At 38.1% G+C, this 17,062-nt stretch overlaps 1 pseudogene; it reads right to left on the bottom strand.

The window, feature by feature from the left end:
• The window catches only part of LOC117340757, a 100,501-nt pseudogene that overhangs the window by 19,804 nt on the left and 63,635 nt on the right, over positions 1 to 17,062 (bottom strand).

Here is a 17,062-nt window from a genome sequence, read left to right as displayed (position 1 = left end):
TAGTTTAACTCTGGCAGGGGATAGTCTAACCCCAGAGGGACTCTATTGCCAATTATCAGCACCCTAGTACAATTATAAAGTGATGTATTAATACCTTTCAACACTCGCACCAAAAACTTAATGTAAAAATTTTCTAAGTCCAAAAATTTTCAAAAATCTGTTTTTTTTCCAAAAAATCTTTTAGTTTAACTCCGGCAGGGGATAGTTTGACCCCCACAGGGACCATATTACCATAAATTACTATGCCTTTCAACACTTGCACCAAAAATTTAACATTTGGAAAACCAACGCCGACGCCGAAACCGACGCCGATGCCGGAGTGACAACATAAGCTCTCACTCTTCTTCGAAGAGACGAGCTAAAAACACAAAATGTAACAGAAATGATGTTATTTTTCTATAATCTATGTCAGATTGTGCAAACAGTTTCATATCAGCAATAATTGGTTTATGTTTCATCAGCTAATAACAACTTATTGTGGTCCAAATAAGAAAATATGTATACACTCCACATTATTTTTATTCCGACTCGCAGTCAATCAATATGTACGTATCATTATCTAACTAGTTTCCTGTGATATAACACCACCACAGCTTGGCTTAATAGTAAAATGTTCATATAATATGCCTATAAGGAACCACAGCTTCTGGAAATTTCAGGAATTAATCGGATTAAACGGCTCTTCCACTCACCCGACATTTGGTCTGTGGTAAAATATTTTGTTGTCTGTTGCCACGTCAGTAAGGGCAGTGTTCCAGGCCTCAATAGGATGCTGAAGGTCATCACCCCTAGCATTGGTAGTAACAGCAAAATCCTCTCTTCCACAAGTTGTTTTAAAATGAGCAAAATGTACACCTTCAAAAACAATACGAAGATTATTTTTAGTTTACTTAATATTTATTTGTAATACTTTTTTTTTTATTTCTAAAATTAATTCATCATAGAATTAAGGAATTTGGTTTTCGCTATCCACCCTGTATTCTTTGAGCTTAATTTTTAGTATGATTAACCTATAATAAGAATTAAACCATAAACAAATGCATTGTCAATGAAGGAGATGATATAAATAATCATTTGTACATAATTCATATATAGCTTGTTATTGAGCTAAAGTGAGAAGGAGCGAGAGGGAGAGAGGGAGAACAATTTTGAATTTAAACGAGGTTACGATTTATTGTTAAATTATTTTCATTTTGTCAATAAATAGTGTTTATTCAATTTGTATTTTGGGATTTGACCTTATGCATTCAGGGAAGCTGAGCAATCCCATCAAAGAATGAAGCATCTCCTGGTTCATTAAACCAAAGTCATTCACTCACCATCGAATGTGGTTAATCCACCAATTGCGTTATATGACATCGTGCCGACGTGAGGCTTCATTGGCATACCATTCGATCCCTGAGAGAAGACTGTTAAGCCAATTCCATTGTGGCTGCCATCCGTCACCCAGGTGCGAGCTTGACTACTGAACATGATATTTTCATCCGTCTTCAATGAATCCGTGGTACAGTCGAATGAGCTTGTGGCGCCAACAACCCAGGAGTTTTTGTATGAGACATACTTTTCGGCGAATTCGTGAGCTACGGTTGAAGGGCCCACCATCAAAGCTAAACTACCGACGGTGTTCTCGACTAGGACAGCATTCGATATCTCTACATTTACTTTATTTTGGACATAGATCCCAAGGTCGCGACATTTCCAAGCAGTAAAGTTAGATATTAGGGCACATTGTACAGGTAATACATCGTCTGGGTATATCCCGAACCCCATCAAACAGCCGTGTGCCTGATTACTGCCGTAGCCTGAACTTCCACACTCCATAGCACTTAGTCTGTAGCCTGCCCTCTCCGCTCCGGCCACAACATTGTCCTCCACTACAAGTCGCTTTGCTTTAGTAGCCATCATCGCTCCATTGTGGCGAAAATTAAATGGTTCCTCTCGGTCTTGGTACGCACCCTCCCACACCACTAGAGTCACCAGGTTCTGGAGAAGCTGGGTGTCATCAGACGATGTCTCAATAGCTAAAATAACAATACAGCATTGTTTGTGTCAGGTGACTGTCAGTTTTACAAGCTCATAACAAATTCTTAATGATAAAGCAAAATGGTTAATGATTTAAAGGACATATCATGGGATGTCAGATTTGATCACACTTTTGATGTTAAAGTGTATGCCTGTGTGTTTTTATAGTGTGGACCAGCTCATGCTCCAATCCCAGTTGGTGGTATACTTTTTGAACTGCTGCAAACTATTTTACTTTGTACCATATAACCTATAAATCAGGATAGGCCCAGCAATGCAGCTCTCCTCATCAGTCTAGCTTAACCCAAACGAAGATATATTTTATATCAATGTTATATTACCATCAATGAACACCAAATATCCTCTATTGTTTCTTACAGTGGTTTTGTTTGATTACTTTGACAATGCAAATTAGACAAAGAATCGCAAACCAAACAAATACTTGTGCCAGTTAACTCTACCAATACATGTAATATGGAAAATGATTAAAGTGCCGGGGTAGAAATGAAGTTACTAATTATTCTATAAATAATAACTGACTTAACCTGGCCTTGGCATCCTGAAAAAATTATTCATTCGAGATATACCCTAATTTTATCAATATCTGAAGTTTGATAAAAATCCGTTTAAAACTAGAACTGTCGTCCAGAGGGCCAACTCATACCCCCAACACCTCTGGTGAAGATTTTCCAACAAAAACCTGTTTTAGTGAACGGGTTACCACGGCAACTTAAATTTGTGGGGAAAAAACACATTATGAATCTCTAACATTCCTGTGTATTTCAAATGAAATCGGTTGATAGCTATATAGGAGTTGTCCTAGTTGTCTTGACAAAGTTTTCCACAAGAATATGGGTATTGAAACCTGGTAACAAAATTGGAAACAAAAACTTCTGTAGAGAAATATCATGCATGCACATTTACACATGGTCCCTTTCACTCCTGTGTAGTTTGACTTGAAGCAGTACACAGGTTTACGAGGAGTTGACTGGACGAAAATTCCCACTCACCCAAAAAACGACGTAGAGTGACATGGTTACCATGGTAACCACAAAATTACAACATGATATAGATTAAGCACATCTACAATGTATAAGGGTTATTGCAATAAAGTTTCATTGAAATTCCCTCTGTAGTTTAGGAGGAGTAGACGGTACATCGTTTTGTCTACTGACGGTTGGATAACCTGATTCCAGTATACCCCTTCCCCCTAACTTTAATGGGGGGTACTATAATGAAGTTGCTAATAGGGTTGTGATTTGGTTTGGTTTACTTAGTTTAACTTCCTATTCTAGGTTTAGGAGGTGGAGGAAAGCCGGAGTACCCGGAGAAAACCACCGGCCTACAGTCAGTACCTGGCAACTGCCCCACGTAGGTTTCGAACTCGCATTTACCCAGAGGTGGAGGGCTATAGTGATAAAGTGTCAGGACACCTTGACAACTGGGTCACCGCGGCCCCTGGGTTGTGACAACATTATCAGTTGTGCAAACGAACTGATTGCTTAATCCCTTCGTCGACTTGGTTGCAAAGGGATATTCACCCCACAAATGCTTTTAACAATTACCATGATGATTTATTTAGAAAGTTTGGTTCTTTAGAGATCTTAGATGATGTGGTGGTGATAGATCCTCTCGCTTCTATTTCTATATCTGCTACGATGACCTTGACACAAAGAACTTTTAAACACCTTTTGCACATAAGAATATGTGCCTTCAATTCTGAAAATGCTATGTGGAATTCAATTTTTATCATATACTTCTAGTTCTTTTCTTAATAATAGAGTCCTTTAAACGGAGACTTTTGAAACATGCTAACCTACATCCCACAGTTAGCATCATATCAGCAGTCACTGAGGGTTTGTTAATACCAAACAGTAGTAAGATAACAAGAGGACATAGTCTGCCACTTCTTCTTTCAGTGAGTGGTTGTGAACCATTGCTCCCGCGGTTCATGAACTACATGAACTGTTCATGAAAAGTTCATGAACAGTTTTGTTAATGAACTATCCATATTTTTTGTTTGAGGACTGTTCATAAACAACTCATGTCGATTTTTAGTTCATGAACTGTTCATGAAAAATTCATCAGGCCATAAAACAACTGTTTAGTTCTTGCTTTATATCAAAGTGGAAAATTATATATATACATAGACCTTTATAATATAAATAACCATGCATATTAAGTGTTGGACTAACTTAATATTTGGTGGTAGCTACTGTAAATAATAGTTACTTAACTCTCCCTCCTAATGCTGTCATTATGTCACCAACGATCAAAATGTTTAAATACCGATTAAATAGGCATCGGGGGCAAGCTGAATGTTTTTGTAATTGTGAGATAGGCAATAACGAACTGATCCTTATTTTGGGTAAAAACTAATTGTAACTTCGTTCTGGATATTTAGACTAAAATTGCCTGTGTCAAACAATACTATTATCATTTACAAAACAGACCTATGCTTTCATAACAAACTTGACATATATATTCAATATGATGAGTGTTTCCATAGCGATTAATAAAACATTAAAATAACTTACCCCACCAGACCGTGTGGTGAACAACGTTATTCTTGATGGGCAAATTATGTGTCCCGAAAACACCGATGGCGGGAGAAAATCCGTTGTGGAATGAACATAGGATTACGTATGAAGGTTTGATATTACTGACTGTACCACCATCCAGGAATGTCAGCGAAAATCTGGCATCATAGAACTCTGTATAGCTTTCTTGTCCCGTATGGAAAAACTCTACATTTCTCAGGCGAGCATAACCTTTAAAGAAGAATAAAAAACACGAAAATGAAATGTTTACATTTCCATATTTAACAACCATAACAAATTACTGTATGAACTTAAAATGACACTTAGCATTGTGCCAGTAATAAATGTTATCACGAGAATGACAAAAGTTACAGATGTATACAAAGTATAGCGTCTAGTTCATCGAGGTCATAATGTATACAAAGTATAGCGATAGTTCACCGTGGGTCATTATGTATACAAAGTATAGCGATAGGTCATCACGGGTCATAATGTATACAAAGTATAGCGATAGTTCACCGTGGGTCATAATGTATATAAAGTATAGCGATAGTTCACAGAGGGTCATAATGTATACAAAGTATAGCGATAGTTCACAGAGGTCATTATGTATACAAAGTATAGCGATAGTTCACAGAGGTCATTATGTATACAAAGTATAGCGATAGTTCACAGAGGTCATTATGTATACAAAGTATAGCGATAGGTCACCGCGGGTCATAATGTATATAAAGTATAGCGATAGTTCACCGTGGGTCATAATGTATATAAAGTATAGCGATAGGTCACCGCGGGTCATAATGTATATAAAGTATAGCGATAGGTCACCGCGGGTCATAATGTATATAAAGTATAGCGATAGGTCACCGCGGGTCATAATGTATATAAAGTATAGCGATAGTTCACCGTGGGTCATAATGTATATAAAGTATAGCGATAGATCACCGCGGGTCATAATGTATATAAAGTATAGCGATAGGTCACCACGGGTCATAATGTATACAAAGTATAGCGATAGGTCACCACGGGTCATAATGTATATAAATTATAGCGATAGGTCACCACGGGTCATAATGTATACAAAGTATAGCGATAGGTCACCACGGGTCATAATGTATATAAAGTATAGCGATAGGTCACCGAGGGTCATAATGTATATAAAGTATAGCGATAGGTCACCGTGGGTCATAATGTATATAAAGTATAGCGATAGGTCACCGAGGGTCATAATGTATATAAAGTATAGCGATAGGTCACCGTGGGTCATAATGTATATAAAGTATAGCGATAGGTCACCGTGGGTCATAATGTATATAAAGTATAGCGATAGGTCACCACGGGTCATAATGTATATAAATTATAGCGATAGGTCACCGTGGGTCATAATGTATATAAAGTATAGCGATACTACAGGTCACTGAGGGTCATAATGTATATAAAGTATAGCGATAGGTCACCGAGGGTCATAATGTATATAAAGTATAGCGATAGGTCACCGAGGGTCATAATGTATATAAAGTATAGCGATAGGTCACCACGGGTCATAATGTATATAAAGTATAGCGATAGGTCACCGAGGGTCATAATGTATATAAAGTATAGCGATAGTTCACCGCGGGTCATAATGTATATAAAGTATAGCGATAGGTCACCGAGGGTCATAATGTATATAAAGTATAGCGATAGGTCACCGCGGGTCATAATGTATATAAAGTACTATTATAGGATGCTGCTGCTGTGTATATTTATGTACACTGTTAAGAGGATTTACAGAAAAAATATGTATATGATATGTACATGTTTTCTTCTCTGGCACAAAATCCTACAAAGACAGAATAGAGTTGTACGATACATACCAATATATTCACTGCTTCCCTGTTGAGCTGTTCCGACAAACGTTCGGGCACCAAAAGATTCTTTGAACATTTTGGGATAGTCTTGCCCAATGATCTTGATATTTCGTGTGAGAAGTCCTACCTCAGCTCCAAGGCTGATTGTTTTACTGCCCAATGTTTCAGTGTGAACTGTAACAGGGGTGAACAAATTATCTATATGCATTAAACAAGTCATAGCAGGCAAGATTTTTGGAACTGAAGACAGAATTAGCCCCCCTCCCCCCTTAATATTTTAAATTTTTGGAACTGAAGACAGAAACATTCCCTCCTAAATATTTTAAGATTTCAGAACTAAAGACAGAAATAGTCCCTCCCTCATCGATATTATTTTATATATTACAAAAGTCCTGTTTTGCTGCATGACCTGGTTATTTCATTAACTATATGTGTCACTCATTTCAGCAATATTACTAATATTTCCCTATGTTCTAATCTGTCTCTCCCAACAATAGTTTACACTTAATGTGGAAAAAGCTTGTTTTTCCAATATCATGGTGTAATAATGAACTAAACACAATCTATTTGTTCAAAAGAAATCTTGTAATCCACCATTTCACAGACAGACAAGCGAATGTGCTGACAAAGCGAGTACTAAATAATCACATGTTCCTGTTCACAAACCAACATTGCAATCCCATCAATATTACAATCCCACCCTGTCATCAATATTACAATCCCACCTTGTCATCAATATTACAATCCCACCCTGTCATCAATATTACAATCCCACCCTGTCATCAATATTACAACCCCACTCTGTCATCAATATTACAATCCCCACTCTGCCATCAATATTACAATCCCACCCTGTCATCAATATTACAATCCCACCCTGTCATCAATATTACAACCCCACCCTGCCATCAATATTACAATCCCACCCTGTCATCAATATTACAATCCCCACCCTGTCATCAATATTACAACCCCACTCTGTCATCAATATTACAACCCCACCCTGTCATCAATATTACAATCCCACCCTGTCATCAATATTACAATCCCACCCTGTCATCAATATTACAACCCACCCTGTCATCAATATTACAACCCCCCTGTCATCAATATTACAATCCCACCCTGTCATCAATATTACAATCCCACCCTGTCATCAATATTACAATCCCCACCCTGTCATCAATATTACAATCCCACCCTGTCATCAATATTACAATCCCCACCCTGTCATCAATATTACAATCCCACCCTGTCATCAATATTACAATCCCACCCTGTCATCAATATTACAATCCCACCCTGTCATCAATATTACAACCCCACCCTGTCATCAATATTACAATCCCACCCTGTCATCAATATTACAACCCCACCCTGTCATCAATATTACAATCCCACCCTGTCATCAATATTACAATCCCACCCTGTCATCAATATTACAACCCCACCCTGTCATCAATATTACAACCCCACCCTGTCATCAATATTACAATCCCACCCTGTCATCAATATTACAATCCCACCCTGTCATCAATATTACAATCCCACCCTGTCATCAATATTACAATCCCACCCTGTCATCAATATTACAATCCCACCCTGTCATCAATATTACAATCCCACCTGTCATCAATATTACAATCCCACCCTGTCATCAATATTACAATCCCACCCTGTCATCAATATTACAATCCCACCCTGTCATCAATATTACAATCCCACCCTGTCATCAATATTACAATCCCACCCTGTCATCAATATTACAATCCCACCCTGTCATCAATATTACAATCCCACCCTGTCATCAATATTACAATCCCACCCTGTCATCAATATTACAATCCCACCCTGTCATCAATATTACAATCCCACCCTGTCATCAATATTACAATCCCACCCTGTCATCAATATTACAATCCCACCCTGTCATCAATATTACAATCCCACCCTGTCATCAATATTACAATCCCACCCTGTCATCAATATTACAATCCCACCCTGTCATCAATATTACAATCCCACCCTGTCATCAATATTACAATCCCACCTGTCATCAATATTACAATCCCACCCTGTCATCAATATTACAATCCCACCCTGTCATCAATATTACAATCCCACCCTGTCATCAATATTACAATCCCACCCTGTCATCAATATTACAATCCCACCCTGTCATCAATATTACAATCCCACCCTGTCATCAATATTACAATCCCACCCTGTCATCAATATTACAATCCCACCCTGTCATCAATATTACAATCCCACCCTGTCATCAATATTACAATCCCACCCTGTCATCAATATTACAATCCCACCCTGTCATCAATATTACAATCCCACCCTGTCATCAATATTACAATCCCACCCTGTCATCAATATTACAATCCCACCCTGTCATCAATATTACAATCCCACCCTGTCATCAATATTACAATTCCCACCCTGTCATCAATATTACAATCCCACCCTGTCATCAATATTACAATCCCACCCTGTCATCAATATTACAATCCCCACCCTGTCATCAATATTACAATCCCACCCTGTCATCAATATACAATCCCACCTGTCATCAATATTACAATCCCACCCTGTCATCAATATTACAATCCCACCCTGTCATCAATATTACAATCCCACCCTGTCATCAATATTACAATCCCACCCTGTCATCAATATTACAATCCCACTCTGTCATCAATATTACAATCCCACCCTGTCATCAATTTTACAATCCCACTGTCATCAATATTATAATCCACTGTCATCAATATACAATCCCACCTGTCATCAATATACAATCCCACTCTGTCATCAATATTACAATACCCGTCATCAATTACAACCCACATCCTTACATCTAGATACATTACAATCCCACCCTGTCATCAATATTACAACCACCCTGTCATCATATACCAATCCCACCACTTCCATCAATATGTTACAATACCCACCTGACATATACAACCCACCTACGTCATCAATATTGTACAATCCCACTCACATATACAACCCACCTACCATCATAATATGTACAATCCCCACTCACCTTCATCCACATATTAACAATCCCAGCATGTCATCATATACAATCCCAACCTTCATCAATGTTACTAACTCCCACCTGTCATCAATTTTACAATCCCACCCTGCACATATACAACCCACTCATCATAATCCATTGTTACATATACACCCACCTCATCATATACAACTCAATATTACAACCCACCACCTGTCATCAAATACATCCACTCATCATAATAATTTAACAATACCCACCTGTCATCAAATTACAACTCACCATCTGTATACATTTACAATCCCACTCAACTATACATCCAACATACTTACAATCCAGCCTTGTCTACATATACAACCCACCTGTATCAATATTACAACTCACCACTCATAGATCATTGTACAACCCACCTCAAATTACATCCCACACCTGTCATCATATTACATCCTGTCATCAATATTACAACTCCCAACCCAACCTTCAATCAAAATGTTACAATACCCACACTCAAATATACAATCCCACTCTATACAATATAATACCCTTGTACATTCAATATTACAATCCCACACTCTCATCAATATTTACAATACCCACACTTCAAACCTATACATACCAACATACTCTACCAATCATAGATACATTGTTACATATACCCACACTCAAACCTATACATACCAACATACTCTACCAATCATAGATACATTGTTACATATACCCACACTCAAACCTATACACACCAACATACTCTACCAATCATAGATACATTGTTACATATACCCACACTCAAACCTATACACACCAACATACTCTACCAATCATAGATACATTGTTACATATACCCACACTCAAACCTATACATACCAACATACTCTACCAATCATAGATACATTGTTACATATACCCACACTCAAACCTATACACACCAACATACTCTACCAATCACAGATACATTGTTACATATACCCACACCCAAACCTATACATACCAACATACTCTACCAATCATAGATACATTGTTACATATACCCACACTCAAACCTATACATACCAACATACTCTACCAATCATAGATACATTGTTACATATACCCACACTCAAACCTATACATACCAACATACTCTACCAATCATAGATACATTGTTACATATACCCACACTCAAACCTATACATACCAACATACTCTACCAATCATAGATACATTGTTACATACACCCACACTCAAACCTATACACACCAACATACTCTACCAATCATAGATACATTGTTACATATACCCACACTCAAACCTATACATACCAACATACTCTACCAATCATAGATACATTGTTACATATACCCACACTCGAACCTATACATACCAACATACTCTACCAATCATAGATACATTGTTACATATACCCACACTCGAACCTATACATACCAACATACTCTACCAATCATAGATACATTGTTACATATACCCACACTCGAACCTATACATACCAACATACTCTACCAATCATAGGATACTTGTTACCTATATTTACCCACACTCGAAACCTATACATACCAACATACTTCTACCAATCATAGATACATTGTTACATATACCCCACACTCAAACCTATAATACCAACCTACTCTACCCAATCATAGATACATTGTTACATATACCCACACTCAAACCTATACACACCAACATACTCTACCAATCATAGATACATTGTTACATATACCCACACTCAAACCTATACATACCAACATGTTTGTATAACACTGAGCTGTTGAGGGTAAGTGTCCGTCCATCTTGTGATACACTAGAAATCCTAAATGTCTCCGTTTCCCACATGTCATAGCCTGTTGGAGCCACGACGATCTCATCATTAGTTGTCCAATTGACAGCCTGGACTAACGTGATTGTAGTGTCGCCAGCAACCGCCGTCGAGGCCAACCGGGTCCAGGACACGCCCACATCTTTCCCGTGAAGGTCAAGGCCACCGAATACAGCTGTACAACATCATCATATACACGTGAGATACAGGAACATTAAGAAATAATATCATATTCATGTTTTTATTGATTTAAAATAATTAACATATAAATTGTGTCCTCACGTAGTTAAATGACGTATTTATCTATCGGCAACATCGCCATATGTTAGTCTGCTTTATGTCTAGCGCCATAATGACACAGAAAGTTTACTAAACATACCGAGGACCTTGGCTCCAACTGTTGGGGCGTTGGTGAGGTCTGTGTACTCTGGTGTACTCCAGTCCCCTCTCAGGATCACCTGGGCGTTACCGAGGTACGGGGCGTCAGGCCACCCAATGATAAGTCGTCCTCCCAGTATGATGATATGGGTTGCATTGAGGTCTATATCACGGTATGGCGATGTACCGTGGTCAAACTCCAGTGTTCCATACAAAAACACTTTATTGAACCACGGAATGGCCATGTCTGCTACCACCCACGTATCTGACATTACAAACAACAGTTATACAGTATATAAATATAATATTGATTCTAGTACGTAATAACGATGGTATAAACCAATATAGGTACTGGATCCTAACAAACAAATGTTGGATGCGTATTACTAGAAATAGATATATGTCAAGTATACGACAGTTAATTGTCAAATTTTCGAGGCAATATGCCCCTTTATCAAGACACAGGTAAATTACATACGATCACATATAGACATAGAACATGGAACGGTTACACACATATAGTCGGTTATGAACAACAACACATATCGTAATGTTGTAAAAACGATTCCCCTCGGCCTTGACATATATATATATATAGCAATAATAATAAGAAACACAAACCAGAAAATCAGTGATGACATCACAGGTATTAATTGCTACATCAATATATTAAAGCATTTTATATGGGTACAAGAACAATTCTAAAAATGTCAATTTAGCCAAATTGATCCCTATTGGCCCCGCCCCTAAGCCCCCTGGGAGGGTCAGTCCCATCATTTGTATAATTTTGAATCCTTACCCCAAGGGGGTGCTACCAGGCGAATATGAGCGATATCCGTAACTCAGTTTCAGAGAGGAAGTTGTTTATATCAATTCAGCCAAATTGACCTCTTTGGTCCCTTCGAACCATGTGAGCTAAAAGGTCAATGTATTGTCAGTATTAATCATATGACCATTAATGTGTTACCTTTTTCTATGGTGAGGTCAGTTCCAGATACAGGGAGTGTATTGTTCAAATGAGGCCAAGAGCTTGATTGTGACCAATACGAGAACTCTGATGGCCGTTCAGTCGGAGGAGGAACAGAGTTGGGGTCTGGTGGTGGAGTACAGTTGGTATAAAAACACTTGAAGGCCTGGAAATTCACCGATATACTCGAGCTACCAAGTGGCATGTCTGGCGAGGCACGTTTTTTCCTACTAGAGCTTCCATTACTTGCCTTGACTGAAACAGAATGACAAAACAAGACAGTAAAATTATTTTGAACAAAACCAATAACTTCAAAACTGGACAGTATAGTTTTCCCTAGATAATCTTGGGTTTGTTGGGTTTGTTTTTGTTTAACGTCCTATTAACAGCCAGGGTCCTTTAAGGATGTGCCAGGTTTTGGAGGTGGAGGAAAGCCGGAGTACCTGGAGAAAAATCACCGACCTACAGTCAGTACCTGCCCTATGTTACTGAGGTTTAGAACTCGCAATCCAGTAGTGGAGGGCTAGTGTTAAAGTGTTCTGGACACCTTAACTACTCGGCCACCTCCCCCCCCCCCCCCCCCCCCCCTATATAAACTATAGCAAACTTACATCAACCCCCCAGGGGAAACAGTAGGCCAGGGTAATGAAATTCACAAACTTGAACAAGATTTTTGAAATTTTAGTCTATTTTATTCTTTTGAGCAATGCCCCTCAGGCCCCTGGGACCATATAATTCACGATTTTGGTTGACCTTGGGCCATGGAAAATTTCTGCAAAACTTCATTAAAATTGGTTCATGGGTTTCTGAGAAGAAGGCGAAAATGTAAATTGATGCTGGGCAAATTAGGCGATCCCAACCAAAACTCTCAAACTCACTAAAAGGGAGGTCATTCAAGTGGTTGATTTCACACCAAACATTGCAAACTAACCAAGAACTTTGATTTCATTTGTGTAATGATCGAAAGTCCAGTCCCCATTGATGTGAACGTCTGGATCAAGAGCAGTATCAGCAGATTCCACAAAGCCACGGTTGCTGCTCTTTAGTCTGTCAGGTTTCTTGTTCACTTTCAGAATCAGAAATATATAATCGCCACTCTGCAAAATAAAAATATAAATTGTAATACAGTAACAAGGGCCCAATGGGCCCGCATCGCTCACCTGCTACCCAGTGATCCTTGTCATACATTTAACACAGTTAAGAACAAGTATATCAGAGATCATATATAAGATCTAACAACATCACTGTTATTTGAAAAGGTGCCTTTTTAAATATTTTGGCCAATTTAACTCTTTTAGATGGCCAGACAACAGACAGACGACGAACGCCCTGCCATGGCATAAGCTCATGATCACTTGCCCATTGGGCAGGTGAGCTAAAAAATGTTAAATATCAAACAATAGTCTTATTATTATTGCTGTGGTTTCCATTAGATGAATAACTTCAGGTCTTTTAATGTTCTTAAGAAATGTGTAAATGTCGGTGTAACATAAGATACGCATTACAAACCTATCCAGCCAAATTGTTTCCTTGGTGACATAAACTGAAATAATTACCTACATCAAAATAGTAAAAAGTTTCCCTAGCGACATAAACAGTTAAATAATTGCCTACCTCACAATGGTAAAACTTTTCCCTAGCGACATAAACAGTTAAATAATTACCTACCTCACAATGGTAAAAAGTTTCCCTAGCGACATAAACAGTTAAATAATTACCTACCTCACAATGGTAAAATGTTTCCCTAGCAACATAAACAGTGAAATAATTACCTACCTCACAATGGTAAAATGTTTCCCTAGCAACATAAACAGTGAAATAATTACCTACCTCACAATGGTAAAAAGTTACCCTACTGACATAAACAGTGAAGCTACTACCCTTAAACTGGTAAAATGTTTCCCTAACTAAGTGAGCAGGGAAGTTTCTTACCTCAAAATGGTAAAATGTTGCAGTGAAACTGATATTAGTGTGTGTGGCGGCGTCAACAAAATTGAAACGATAGGTTTCTTTACTGACAATATTTAGAACCCATCCTTTCTTGTGAGTGATTCGTTTAACACGGTAGGGAACCAGGGACCATCCGTTACTGTTTGTCCAGTTCGTTTCCTTGAACTCTAAGGAAGTAGGTACAATATTGTTATAACCAACTCGGTGAAACTTAACATCAGAAGGGCATACACTTGCTGGTATACCAAACTTGAAATCGGAGAAAGGTGTACAACTGGACGGGAGGGTGCCGGTAGTGGGAATGACTTTACAGCCAGCGCTGTTACATAAGGTACCGTCGGTATCATGAAGTACTCCCTCGAACGGCCAAGCATAACGTCCGCGATTTGGAGAATTCAAAAAGGCCAGTTGACTCAATGTGGTGAAGAATCCAGCACATTGGTCGCCACATGTTCCATCGATTCTAGTCCAAATAAAGACAGAACAATTTCTATTGAAATTGACAAATTCAACATCAATTATTTGCAAACCAAATCCGTATGGAATCACTATGGCCCCTATTGTACAGAAAGTATTTGATGAAAACGATGTATGTCCTATAACCAGCGAATTCTTGATGGCTGCTTCCTTTGAAGGAGCTTCATTTGTTCTCCCCTTCAACAATTGATTTCATTTCGATCCCCGCCTTTTTATTTGCTGCAGCATAGATATTTTTAAACTGGAGGGCGCCGGTGTTGACCGACTCCAACCCTTTCTCACAGTGCCAAACGTAAATCGTATCAAACACGACGGGTTCAGGGGTTTTAGAATTACAAGAACTACCGAGCCTCGGTGTGTAGGTGGGGAAAATCCACACACCAAACCAACCAAAGGAATGAGCAGTGTTGTTGTAGAATATTCCAAGAAGAATCAATTTGGGGCAGACAGTTGTTGTGAATGATGGACCTTCGGGGTTAGTATGCATGCGGAACCAGAACCCAAAATGAGTTCCGCCAGCGGCGTTGTTGTGCCTGATTGTGTTGTTGGGGTGCGTAATCCAGAACGAGGCTGGAGTAACATCGTCATTAAGAAGACTAGAACTAGATCGGACAAACAAAGCCAGACAGTACTGGATGATGTTCCCGGTCTCGATACCATCCTCCAGGAAGAACGCGCCTCCCATTATGTTGTAGATGACTACGTGTTCGACCAGCAGGTTGTGTGTGCCGTGTATGTTGACTGCACGGTTAAAGGTTTCATGGATACCAAGCCCACGGGCATAACTGTGCGACATATCGCCATTGAGATGGAAATGGAGGGGATAGCGTCCAAGTCTAAATGCCTGGCCCATATGGAATAGCTCCACATATGATAAGCGACCAGTGGACCTGTGCGTGTCATACTCGGGGGCGTGAATCATGATCTGTCCACCAAACTGGTCACTGCCCATTTCCTCACCGAAGCGTCCTTGGAAGCATGTTTGGGTGGCAAACTCACCTGTGGACCAAAGACAGAGTGTATATTTAGTACGACAAATAATGACAATAGTATCTTATTATTGTTACATATACACGACAATGGTATCTTATTATTGTTACATATACACGACAATGGTATCTTATTATTGTTACATATACACGACAATAGTATCTTATTATTGTTACATATACACGACAATGGTATCTTATTATTGTTACATATACACGACAATGGTATCTTATTATTGTTACATATACACGACAATGGTATCTTAGTATTGTTACATATACACGACAATGGTATCTTATTATTGTTACATATACACGACAATAGTATCTTATTATTGTTACATATACACGACAATGGTATCTTATTATTGTTACATATACACGACAATGGTATCTTATTATTGTTACATATACACGACAATGGTATCTTATTATTGTTACATATACACGACAATAGTATCTTATTATTGTTACATATACACGACAATGGTATCTTATTATTGTTACATATACACGACAATGGTATCTTATTATTGTTACATATACACGACAATGGTATCTTATTGATGTTACATATACACGACAATGGTATCTTATTATTGTTACATATACACGACAATAGTATCTTATTATTGTTACATATACACGACAATGGTATCTTATTATTGTTACATATACACGACAATAGTATCTTATTATTGTTACATATACACGACAATAGTATCTTATTATTGTTACATATACACGACAATGGTATCTTATTATTGTTACATATACACGACAATGGTATCTTATTATTGTTACATATACACGACAATAGTATCTTATTATTGTTACATATACACGACAATAGTATCTTATTATTGTTACATATACACGACAATAGTATCTTATTATTGTTACATATACACGACAATAGTATCTTATTATTGTTACATATACACGACAATAGTATCTTATTATTGTTACATATACACGACAATGGTATCTTATTATTGTTACATATACACGACAATGGTATCTTATTATTGTTACATATACA

The sequence above is a fragment of the Pecten maximus genome, chromosome 13, assembly GCF_902652985.1.
Source record: "Pecten maximus chromosome 13, xPecMax1.1, whole genome shotgun sequence".
Taxonomy (NCBI): Eukaryota; Metazoa; Mollusca; class Bivalvia; order Pectinida; family Pectinidae; genus Pecten; species Pecten maximus.
Note: the sequence above shows the minus strand (reverse complement) of the source record. Positions and strands in the feature narration are given on the sequence as shown.